Genomic DNA, 12,256 nt, shown 5'->3' with positions numbered 1-12,256 from the left:
TCCTTCGGGATTTAATCTGCTTCTGTTTTGTTCGTATCAATTTGTCTATCTCGTTGTTTGTTTTGTCCAGTTTCATTCCGTGAAACTTTTTTGTTTTTTGGTTTGGGTTAACCTTTGTTTGTCGTTTAAAAAAAAAAAAGAATCTGTTGAAGTTTGGAGACGGAATCGTGCCAAGCCACCAGCCTGCCGCTGCCCCTGCTGTTGTCCATCGCTGTGCTTGTTCCAATTCCCTTCCCAACGATCTGATCACTTGCACCGTGATCAGACAAATTCACCACCATCTCGCACTTTTCTTGAACTTCCTGACGAACCCAGATCTTGAGTTCTCCTCATGTGCCTCCATCTAGAAGCCCATATTTGAATATGTTGCTCAACCCATTCAATTTGCCGATGTTGTACCCTCTGCCTTAGAACCACTCTCTTGCTGCTGTTTTTTCGCACTGCCGCGGCACCAATGCGCCACAAACCTCCAGTTTGATTTTGTATTGTCCATCAGAGCTTAAGTCAAAGAATGATTAAATAAAGACAATGGCATGCCAAAGAAAAAAATACCCGTCTTTTAAACTTTAGTAATGCATATTCTTATTGTGGTTTTTGTTTTTTCTAAAGACCAGATTAAGAAAATGGTCAACACCAACATCCTATGTAATCAGATCATCGCAAAGACTAAAATATAAGCTCACAAATATAATCCTAACACAATCAGATCATTGCCAACAAAAAATATCCATTATTAAAAACATAAGTGCATTGAGAAGGTGTAAAAAAGAGTAATGACCATAAAACTAATGATTTCATTCATCTGTCACATAGAGACAAATTGGTTTGTGGGCTTCATATTGAGGGATAAAGGGACTTATCAAAATAGATCCCACTAACCTCTCTATTTAAAAACATAACATGATTTAGGTGATTAAAACTCATTTGAACAATCAGGAAAAGTTGAGTGAAAACAATTAACTAATTAACCACTTGCACCCTGCTCACAGTGAAAAGCAATTTCAAATCAATAGCCATATGAATCCAGATTTATTAACATGGATGATTGGCTGATAAGAATCCAGGGTACAGATGAAACCTTGCTAAACTTGGCATTTGGTAATTCAAACAATTAAATGAAAGAACAAAATTATGTCCAATCATTCCCAAACAACTAATTTTGCCATAATTTTCTTCTTTCATTCAATTGTTTCAATGACCAAATGGCTAGTTTGCCACGGTTTCATCTGTGCCCCAGATTCTTGTAAAACATGAAGTTTAAAGAAACATGAAGCTTTAAAGTAACAGAAGCATAAATGAAGTAAAATGGCAATTGGGTTAACAAATCTTGGAATTAAACTAAATCACAAAATGAAAATCACCTCCAATAAATTGACATTTTATATTTTTGGCTGGCAAAAAAATATGTATCTTTGATGGAATATGAAAATAAAAATGCAAATTGACAAAAGCATTGAAATTGAAATGCACAGAGGCAAAGCAAATTAGAAAACCTTAAACCAAATGACAGCCTAGAAATGGAAGCAAATGTGAACTGTTTTTAATCATTTAGGTTCAAATGATTGGCTGGAGAAAGGGCCATTCTTTGAATTTACATGATAAAAAACAGAACATAATTTAGGTGTTCAAATAACCGAAACTGAGAAAAACAAATTACAAAAAAAAAATTGAGAAAAACAATTAAATTGAAATGCACAGAACAAAACAAATTGAGAAAAACACTTAAATTTCTTTATGCACAGAAGCAAAGCCAAGCAGAAAAGCTTAAACCAAATCACAGCCTGGAAATGTCAAGGCTTCAAAGCATAGACATAGTCTAAATCAAATCTAATCAAACGAAATTAAAGCTAATTAAAAAATGACTACATTCAAACATTTCACGAACGAAAGGGCGAGGGAGGGCAGATTATAGCATCGTGAACGAACATACGAAGTGAGAGGCAACAAAGGTTAATCTCACATGTTAAAAAATTCTAAAATCGCACTATCTGAAATGGAAAGCATAGGGAAACAACGTATCGAAGTTCAGGACATACCAAAGTCTTGATCAAAAGGTAAGTCTCAAAACATTTCACTTTCATACCTCACGTACTATTTTATTTCAATTTCACCACCATCTCGCACTTTTTTTGAACGTCCTGACGAACCCAGATCTTGAGTTCTCCTCATGTGCCTCCATCTAGAAGCCCATATTTGAATATGTTGCTCCATTCAATTTGCCGATGTTGTACCCTCTGCCTTAGAACCACTCTCTTGCTGCTGTTTTTTCGCACTGCCTTAGAACCACTCTCTTTGGCAAGCCAGTTTGATGGGGTCTCGTTTTGACGTTGGGGAGATCCATAGATTTGGATAGAGTCTCGCTTATAGATAGAGGAAAAGTATGCGCGCTAGCAAGCTACGGCTTACGCAATTAATTGGATTAGATAGCCCTTCAGGCAACCAACCAAATCCGGCACATCAAATTCCGATCAAGTTGATATAAGGCATATTATTAAAAAAAAATTGTATTAGTTGTATCAGTTGCTATGTAGAGTTGTGTATCTTAGAAAGAGCCATGTTTATGAAGAGTTGTATCTCTTTAGTAGTTTGGGATTGTGTCTGTAACTCTTAGACATAATTCAAGGATTGTGTCTTTTATGTTTATGGTGCTATTGTAATTATAAATAGTCCATGTATGTAACAAATTATTGAATCAATTCTAAAAAAGGCATTCAATTATCAATAAAATTTCAATCTTGTCCTTCAAACCCTCACTCCCATATTCTCTCATATTTTTTCCTTCCGCAATATAATTTTAAAATGTAATTTTATTCACACATCTTTTTTTCTTTTTACAGACTTTTTTTATTTTTTATTTTTTGATCAAATAAATTAAAAAATAATAATTAACAAGAGTCGCCATAAGATAAAAATTAAAAATGTGACTATCAATATCCAATTCGAAATTGCTGCTCTTTCCTCCAACACCTATCACATCCATCGAGTGGAGTCCGCGCGGAGCCTCTACTTTGGCCGTGACGGTATCTGACAACAATCAGCTGACGTAAGTAATACATAGAGACAAGATTGAATTGATAAAAAAATCTTTGACCTTCCTGATGTTTATGTACGAACTCAAAATATTTGTCATTTTTTTTTTTTGAAAGAAAGGTAATATCATTACCAACAACACGCCAAAGTTACAAAGACAGAGGTCCAATTACAACACAAACACAAAATAAGATATGGACCCCCAAAACAAAGCCCAAACAAAGGTTTTGAGCCCATAAACAGACAAACCAAACAGCAAACCCTACTCCTGCAAGAACAGCCGCCGCTGAAGTATCTCCGAGATCCCGCCGGAAACCGACTCCATAGGTCCATCCTTCCAACTTCACATAATTGATGAAAGAGATGACTCCAACATCCTCCAAAAAGCACCACGCAAATCGGAACCACAACCACAAACCAAAGGAAGCTAGTGAGAGATAACCCACTAGCAACAAATCCACCGAAGGCAATTGAGCCACCAAAGAAAAATCCATGGGAGGTGGTGGTGTGAACACCCGAGCCGAAGCTCTACGCACTTCCCGAGGGAATCGCGTCGAAATGCGTTGAAAGAGTGTGGTTACAGATCCGAAAAAATATGGGGTTGAAGAAAGCCAGAGCCAAATTTGATGGGCAGGAAGAGGAAGGAAGAAAACCATGGAGGTGAAAGATGGGAGAAGGGAAAGATCGAAGATTATCAGTGGAAAAGACGCAGGAAAATTGACCACAAGAGGAAAAGAAAACAGGGAAACCGACAGCCACCGACCATGGCCAGAGCTAGGGTCGACGGCAGAGAAGGGATGGTGGAGTTGGAAACTACCATACACAGGTGATAAGAAACTCTCACAGTAAAGGAGAGAAGACCTCTCACGAAGGAGAGAAACACGAGTTGGCTTGGAAGTTTGGAACCCTCTAGTAATATTTTAAGTACCTAACTTTTCAGTGAAAAAGCGCGAACTAGTGCCAGCCAAAGCGCGGTCTAGAATTTCAACAATTTAACAAAAGGAAAACTAACGAAAAAGATTTGAAAACTAACGAAAAATACTTAAAGGGTAAAATGAATAGTATCATGTTTGACTTTTTAGTGTAAAAATGTAATTTTTCGTTAAAGTAAACAGTACTGCGAACTTTTCGTTAAAACTCTGTCTAACAAAATGCTCACCGACTGAACACACTTTGCAGTTTCATCTGAGGAGGCTGGAACTTTTGGGGGGCCAATTGGGCAGGTTATATGTTTTCTCCTAATCAAATCCATGAAATTATAGTTATATGTTGATGGTTTGTAACCTTAAAAAGTCTAATCATTTAGTGCTCGTTGGATAACAATTTTTTTTTTGCTAGATAATTATTAAACCGACTCTAAAAAGTTCCGAATTTTATATCTAATTTCTTGGTTTTTTGTGCTCCCATTTTTCTTACAGGGCAACAAAAGTTGCAATTATGATTGGCTTTGGCACACGGACAAGGATTGTCTGCCATCCTATTTTCCATAATCTTTCATGCATTTTTATTTTGTGTGGTCACGGTTAAGCCACATTAACATTTTATATTAATTTTTTTATAAAGATAATAAGACAAAAATGAATAGTAATATAAAATGTTGACATGACTTAACCGTGACCACACAAATAAGAGGGCATGGAAGAGCATGGAAAAATGAAGGGTAGACAATCCTTGTCCTTGGCACACTTATTCTCCTTACAAGTTACAAGACAGGCAAAAAACAGGTAAGCATATCACCAAACAGAGAAGACTAGATATCATGCTGCAAGATCATGAGTATTTATTTTAATTTCCATTTCTGTAAAACACTGGCAACAGTTGATCTGTGAATAGTGTTTTAAAAGTAGCAAGTTCAAATTGGTTTTATAATTCAGAATTGGATCCCCTCCGAGGTAACCCCTCGGATCCTCTTTACTCATTAACACGGGCCGTTGGATTTTGATCCAACAGTTACAATTATCATAACTGAGATACTCTGTTTGTAGTCGTTTGATCAATATTCAACGGCCTGTCTTATTGGGACAGGAGGATCCCAAGGGTTGTCTCGAGGAGGATCCAATTCCTTATAATGCTCTTATGCTTCAGATTATCGAAAAATGATTTTGTGTGACTATAACATCATGTGTGACGATATTAATCAACTTTTGTTGTAATACATATGCCTACCCATCATTAGTTTTAGACTTAGTGGAGAAGGAGGCCCCTACTTCGAACCTGGCTGCTCTGCCCTCCCAATTCCCATACACTCTCATCCCCTCATATTTGTGCGATCACGGTTAAGCCACATCAACATTTTATATCACTATTGCTTTTTGTCTTATTATCTCTATAAAAAAAAATCAATATAAAATGTTGACATGGCTTAACCGTGACCGCACAAACTAAAAGGAGATGGGAGTGTATGGGAACTGAGAGTGCAGAGAAGCCGGGTCCCCCTACTTCAATTGAAATCGCAGAATCTCTTTATGTCGCTGCAGACGAAAATATCCAATGAATGCTCTTTGATGGTCATCCCAATGGACCTGGATTGTCTGCCCTCCCTCATTTCATACTTTTCACATCCCCTCATATTTTTGTGGTTACGGTTAAGTCACGTCAACATTTTATATTCCCATTGCTTTTTGTCTTATTATTTCTATAAAAAAATCAATATAAAATGTTGACGTAGCCTAACCGTAACCACAGAAATAGGAGATGATGGGAAAGGTATGGGATGGGGAGGGCAGACAATCCAGGTCCCATCCCAATGAGTTGATTGATAGTAGTGTATATGTAGCAATAAGACATATGTACAACTATGTTCAATTGTAAAAGTACTAACTTGTGTGGGAAAAAATGTAAAAGAGTGAGTGGTGGTTGTGGTGAGGCGGTTAAGATTGTAATTTAACTTGATAACTATATTTAATCTTTCAATTTAAAAAGCGATGGTTCATGCATACGTGTCAAACCAATTAACGATTTAGGTAATAAGTAATATTTTTATGATAAATCATCTATTTGTTTGATTTATATGAATGACTAAAAGATTTATAAATTGAATGATTAGTCTTGCATATATGATCTTTACTAACGAGAATAAGTGATTCTGATTATAATGTTCATACGGTAAAATACGTAAATTATAAGTGGGAGGACAATTAAGTTCCCTCTTCAGGAGAACATAAGTATTATCCTTCCACAAAACCTCTTGTAACATAGAAACTTAGAAACTTCAGGTATTAAGTTCCCTCTCTCAACGTTGAATTTAATGTATTTAAAATTTTAAAATTGTTCAAATTTTAGATTAAATCATTGGAGAATGATTGGTTAGTTTAAAATTTAAATTTTGATAGGCCAACATTTTAACCCTAACCTAAATTCTGGATTAAATTTACCTAAATTTTAAATTTTAACGCAAAACTTATTTTAAACTCAATTATTAAAAAAAATGAATTAGTTTAAAACTTAATTTTAAGTTTTAACTCAAAAATTGAACGTGATCTTAGAACATGAAATTTGTTTATAGGTATCAATGATCATGTTATAATTTGCGACCAAGATTTTCAAAAGTTTAATGTTATATTATTGAGACCAAGACTTCCAAAAATTAATTGATACACCTTTGACTAGGAACAGTAAAAAATGATTGACAGCTGAGAGAGTTGTTCTGGGAGGCGGATTTTCTCCCATTCTAATCTCTCTCATTCCCTCATCTCCTATTTGAACGGTCACGATTAAGTCTCATTAACACCTTATATTGATTTTTTATAGAGATAATAAAACAAAAAATAATGTGTAAGAGGAAAGGAGGGAAGGGAATGAGAATAGGAGGGGAGAGAATGAAGAAAAAGGAAATTTATTAGGAAATTGTTATTGGCACTTCAAAAATCTCATTGTACATTCCAAACTTTCTATAATTAGAAAGAAAAATACACTTGTGAGGAGTGTAGATTGAGATTTTTTTAATACTAATAACAGTTCCCATTTATTAAACCCTAAACACTAAAGCCAACTAGGCAAGTTGCTAGTTTAATTTATATTTTAATTTCCTTTTACTTTGGTTCGAACAGGAAGTTTTCATATAGGGTAACGTTATTCATGCACTTTTTTTGACTCTTTCTTTTTATATATTTTTTTAATTTTTGATTATTAGATTGAATGAATTGAAAATATAAAAAAAAAATTAGCAATAAATGTGTGAAAGATAAAAAAATATGTGAATAGCACCATTCAATAAAAAAACTAGCTGCGCCATCCACACGCTACCACCAACCCCATGAAATGAAAATTTTGTATGGTAAACTAGCATGTAAAAAAATAAAAAAATAAAAAGGAGAGGAATGAGTGACATGAGAAAAGATGCAAGGGGCCCTTTACAATAGTAATGAAGATGAGTGTTCTCTGCACCAGCGTGGGTTCGGATCTCATTAACTCTTTAATCTAATAAATCTATTATTTGAAAAAAAAAAAAAAAAAAGATGATGGTGTTAGAAAATTAAATATTAAAATTTTAATTTCTATAAAATGAATGGAAATTGTTGGTTTGAATCTCAATGACTCTCTAATCTAACAAATTTATCATTTGACAAAAAAAAAAACAAAAAAAGAGAAAAGAGAGAGATTATGGTGTTAGAAAATTAAATATTAAAAGTTTAATTTCTAAAAAATGGAATGGAAATTCTCTATGAACCAATTTTTTAATATGTTACAATTCCTTTATGGTTCACAAGGATCTTTTTCGGATCTTCTTTGTAAAGATTTAGAGAACTTTTTAATTGTGTTTATTTATTGTACATCATGCGGTCAAAAATTATTGTAAATTTTTTTTATTTAAAATTAAATATAAATATTATAAGGGTGTGTTATCCACACACCATATTTTACTTCTCACGCACCCCTTGATAATTTTTATTCTTTGATTTTCTTCAATTCATCCAATCTGACGATTGAAAATTAAAAAGATATGTGAGAAGTAAAATAGGATGTGTAGATATCACACCCTATATTATAAAACAAAAATTAATGTATAATAAACAGACATAATTAAAAAATCATTAAAATCTCTCATTCTTACACAACCATTGATGGTACGCAACTTTTGGAGTTGCTTCTGCAGACTCAACCTTTCAACCTTCTCAGGGCAGAGCATGTGCGTTGGGGCCCAGCCTGCCCATGCGCTAGCAATAATCGGCGAATATGGGTTACCCGGGCTTGTACGAAGTATCCTTAATTGTCGTTTGTCAAACTATAGTATTAACAAAACTAATCGGGCATTTAGTGCTATGTCAAATTAATTTGTGCATCGGATTATATGTCAGACTATAATAATTTTTTAAGAGAATTGTCATTAGCACTTCAAAAATCTCATTTGGCAAGCCAAATTTTTTATAATTAGAAAGAAAAATACACTTGTGAGAAATGTAGAAAAAGATTTTTGAAATACTAATAACAGTTATCTTTTCTAAAAAATTTCACAAAATAATTGTTGTTAAAACTTAAAAGGAAAATTGGGAAGAAAAATAAACACCATAAACCAAGAAAATTCACAAAGAGGAATTTGTTTTCTATTATTTCTCAAAAAAATTTGGAAGGAAATTCACAGAGGACACAATTTTTTTTTTTTTTTTTTGGTTCAACAAACCAAGAACGCTCATCGGTGAGAAAATTGGGGCTGACTGTGATTTTAGGTATTGGGCTGGGGAAGAGCATTAACAGAATTCAATTTGGACGAAGGGAAGAGCCAAGTGGCGCCTCCAGTCATCAGCCAATACGCCAGATTACCCAACAACCACATATGATGCCCTACCACGACTTCGTACTCGTCTTTAGAGCGGTGAATTCCTCAACTTCCATCTGCCTCTCTCTCTCTGTATAGCCATATGGAACACGAGAAATTGTTCGACGAATGACTGCAGAGGAGTGGCGGCCGGGGTGGAGAACTCGTCAAGGAACTGCTTGAAGGCCCACTCTAAGAGGTCGTTAACGGCGGCTTCGTGAAGTTGGAAAGGACAGCACCCCGGCTAATTATCCCGACCTTTTGGGCTATTTTAATAGAACGATGTCAACCATATAAAATGCTAATAAATGATTGAAAGTGCTTTCATTGGAAATTTTTTTTGGAAACAATCTTTAGTAAAAATGTTAATAAATTATGGAAAAACACTTAAAGTGTTTTCTGGAAGAAGCACATAACTAGTGATTCTTATAGAAAGCTTTTGGAATCCAAGAACATTATTTGTAAAAGCGTTTCAATCATTTTTTAAAAATGTCCAAACAAGCACTAAAGCTAACACCAGTTTTTTAGATAGGTTAATGTTCGAAAGATTATATTTTTAAATTAAAATTTTAAATCAAATGATATATTACTTATAGAAAATAAGAAAAATTAATGAAAAACTTGAAAACTTTGAGTTTTAACGATAATGACAAAATAAAAGTTATAGTAAATAGTACCAGGATTGACTTTTTAGTATAAAAATATGGGTTTTCATTAAAGTAAACTGACACACCCCGTCCCGAAGGAGGGCATGCTGGCCGTCACGTGAGAGTGACGTAACCATTTACACAGTTCGGAAGCTTTTAAAATACAATTACTAAAATGGAAACCCCCGAGGGTGAGTCCTACTTTTGTGAATTCTGTCAGAACGTCGTTGGGTTCCTCGTGGCCACCAAAGCTCTGCTAACTTGAACCTGGAGGGGCGCAAAACAAAATTGAGTGGGTTAGCAAAACAAAGCTTTTCGAAAATCTTTCATTTAAAACATTTCTAACCCCTCGCTGTAAAACTTGTATACTTTCCCAAAAAATAGTATATAAACATATATATACACATCAACAAAACTCAGTTCGAAACCATCAACATAGTATCTCAGTAATGATGTGCCATGCCCAAAATATAATCAGAATGCATCAATATCAATCAGGTGAAATAATATATCAACCGGAAACCCTACAATGGTCCTGTACTGCTGATTCTAAAGCTCAACATCCCACTCAGCCGGAGTCACCACAGTGACCTATACGGCCCTGCCGGAGTCACCAACTATGACTTGTACGGCACTACACTGCATATCACTCGGAACTACGTATAGTAGTCTGTACGATGATAGGTGTCATAATACGCTCTAGTGCTTCTCTCATCAATCATCATCGCGCATAACTAAGGTCACCCACTAGTCGGAATCACATCTAGTGATCTGTACGACTAGCATGTCGGAACCCTCACATGGTCTGTACGACATCCACCTACTTGGATCCAAGGCGAGCGTGCGGTGTGGTGAATAACAATATAAGCACTAACACCTAGGTGCAGCTTATGAGCTTTCAATGCACTTTATATAAAATAACTCAGCTGAATAATAATAAAACTCACCTGTGTGTCCACCGCGTCAATTCACATATATATGCATCAATTATCAATCTAGATATCTCAACAATTGCATGCATGGCAAATTAATTCATAACTTTCATAAAAACGTATTTTCTGGGAAAAATAGTTGTATATAGGTAATACGAAATCAAAACTGCCCACTCACCTGGAGTTCGCCCTACAACTCCCTAGCACAATACGCCAAGGCGTCATGACGATCGGCGCCTAAAACAATAATCAAATCCAACCTCAGAATTCATATCGATAGAATATATAACTTATATAAAATACGTCACTACGAAGTTCGATCCGGAAGATCTGCCACTCAGATTTTAAATCCATAACTTCCAGAGGTCCACAATATATCTCTAGAACAACCTCCTAAAATTTCATTACCATCCAACGGTCGGATCTCTGTCAATTAACAAAACTAAGTGACGGTTAACATTCTATATTATGGACTTACAACTCCAATTCCGGAAGATCCGTAAATCGGATTCCCAATCCGTAAATTCCTATAATCCTCAAATATTACGTATTACAACGCATCAAAGTTTGGTGACGATCCAACGGTCGGATCGTCAATTCACATTTTCACCTAAATGCGAAAACTATAAAACGTTATTTAAAGCACCTAACCAACAATTCTTAATAACTTCTCATACGGTGCTCAAATTAGGTATATGAATATACCACATTGACCTACTCGACGTCACGGACGTCGAAAAATTTTTAAAATAATTTTTTAATGTGGCCCGCGCCCCCACGCGCCAAGGAAGGCACGGGTCCACGCGCGCCCACGCGCACCTTCTTCCTCGCGAGCTCGCCGAACTGGTTTTTCCGGTGGCCGGAAAACTGGGAAATTTTCAAATGCTTCGTTCTCCTTCGTTTCGCAACCATTTTCTTCGTATAATATATCAATTTGAAGCCCTCAACATGTAGAATCACAATATACTACTTTTAAGCTTCAAAAACAACTAAATCTCACCGGAAAAATCCAAGCAAAACCGGCCAAACTTAACCCTCGTGATCCCGACGTCCAAATCCTTCCAACGAAGCACTCCGAGCTTCCTTGGGACCTCACTAAGCTCACTATGAGCTTGGATTGTCCTAAAAATCAACCAACAAAAAGTTCATGAATAGTGCCAAACTCGGACCTCGAGTTTTCAAAGTGAAAACGAAGGATTCCTTACCTGAAAATGGTGTCTTTGAGTTCGTAGAGTCTTCACGAGCACAATGGTGCCCTTGGCACCTTCGATCCGTGAAGTTTCAGGGTTTTGTGGTGAGGTCCGTACAATTTGAGAGGGAGAGAGTGAGTCGAGATGGAGGAGAGAGAGAGAGAGAGAGAGACACACGGGGAAAGGAGAGAGCAGGGAGGTGTAGATGTTCCAACACCAAATCCTCACCATCCATTTAATCCCTATTCCCAATATTTTACAAACCAATAAATTTAATCCAACCTTATAAAATTAATCCAAATAACGTCACACCCACGTACCTTAATACCCGCTAAGGGTAAATCCATCATTTCACATTCCCGTCAAATGTATCTCCGGGACGGGCTGTGACATAAACAGCACCAAGAGCTTTTCATTAAAGTTCCTTAAAAAAATAAGGGATGTGATATCCACACACCATTTTTTACTTCCTTCACACCATTTTAATTTTCGACCGTCTAATCGGATGAATTGAAGAAGATCAAATGACAGAAATTAACAAGGGGTGTGGGAGAAGTAAAAAATAGTGTGTAGATAGCACACCCCAAAAATAAACATGTTAATTAAAAGTTAAGTAATAATCTAATCATCAACATTTATAAATTTCAGTTTATAAAATTTAGTTTAAATATTTGATCTTTTTAATATTACCCTAAAAGAGTA

General features: G+C 35.6%; 1 long non-coding RNA gene across 1 annotated transcript; it reads right to left on the bottom strand.

Moving 5' to 3' along the window:
• Nucleotides 1-9,510: 9,510 nt before the first annotated feature.
• Nucleotides 9,511-11,696, bottom strand: LOC139190372 (uncharacterized). The gene is made up of 4 exons (XR_011574553.1): nt 11,570-11,696; nt 11,365-11,486; nt 10,543-10,601; nt 9,511-9,699 (listed from the first exon to the last, which is right to left on the bottom strand). It is a non-coding gene; the product is annotated as an uncharacterized lncRNA (long non-coding RNA).
• Nucleotides 11,697-12,256: the final 560 nt, after the last annotated feature.

Source organism: Malus domestica, chromosome 02 (genome assembly GCF_042453785.1).
Source record: "Malus domestica chromosome 02, GDT2T_hap1".
Taxonomy (NCBI): domain Eukaryota; kingdom Viridiplantae; phylum Streptophyta; class Magnoliopsida; order Rosales; family Rosaceae; genus Malus; species Malus domestica.
Note: the sequence above shows the minus strand (reverse complement) of the source record. Positions and strands in the feature narration are given on the sequence as shown.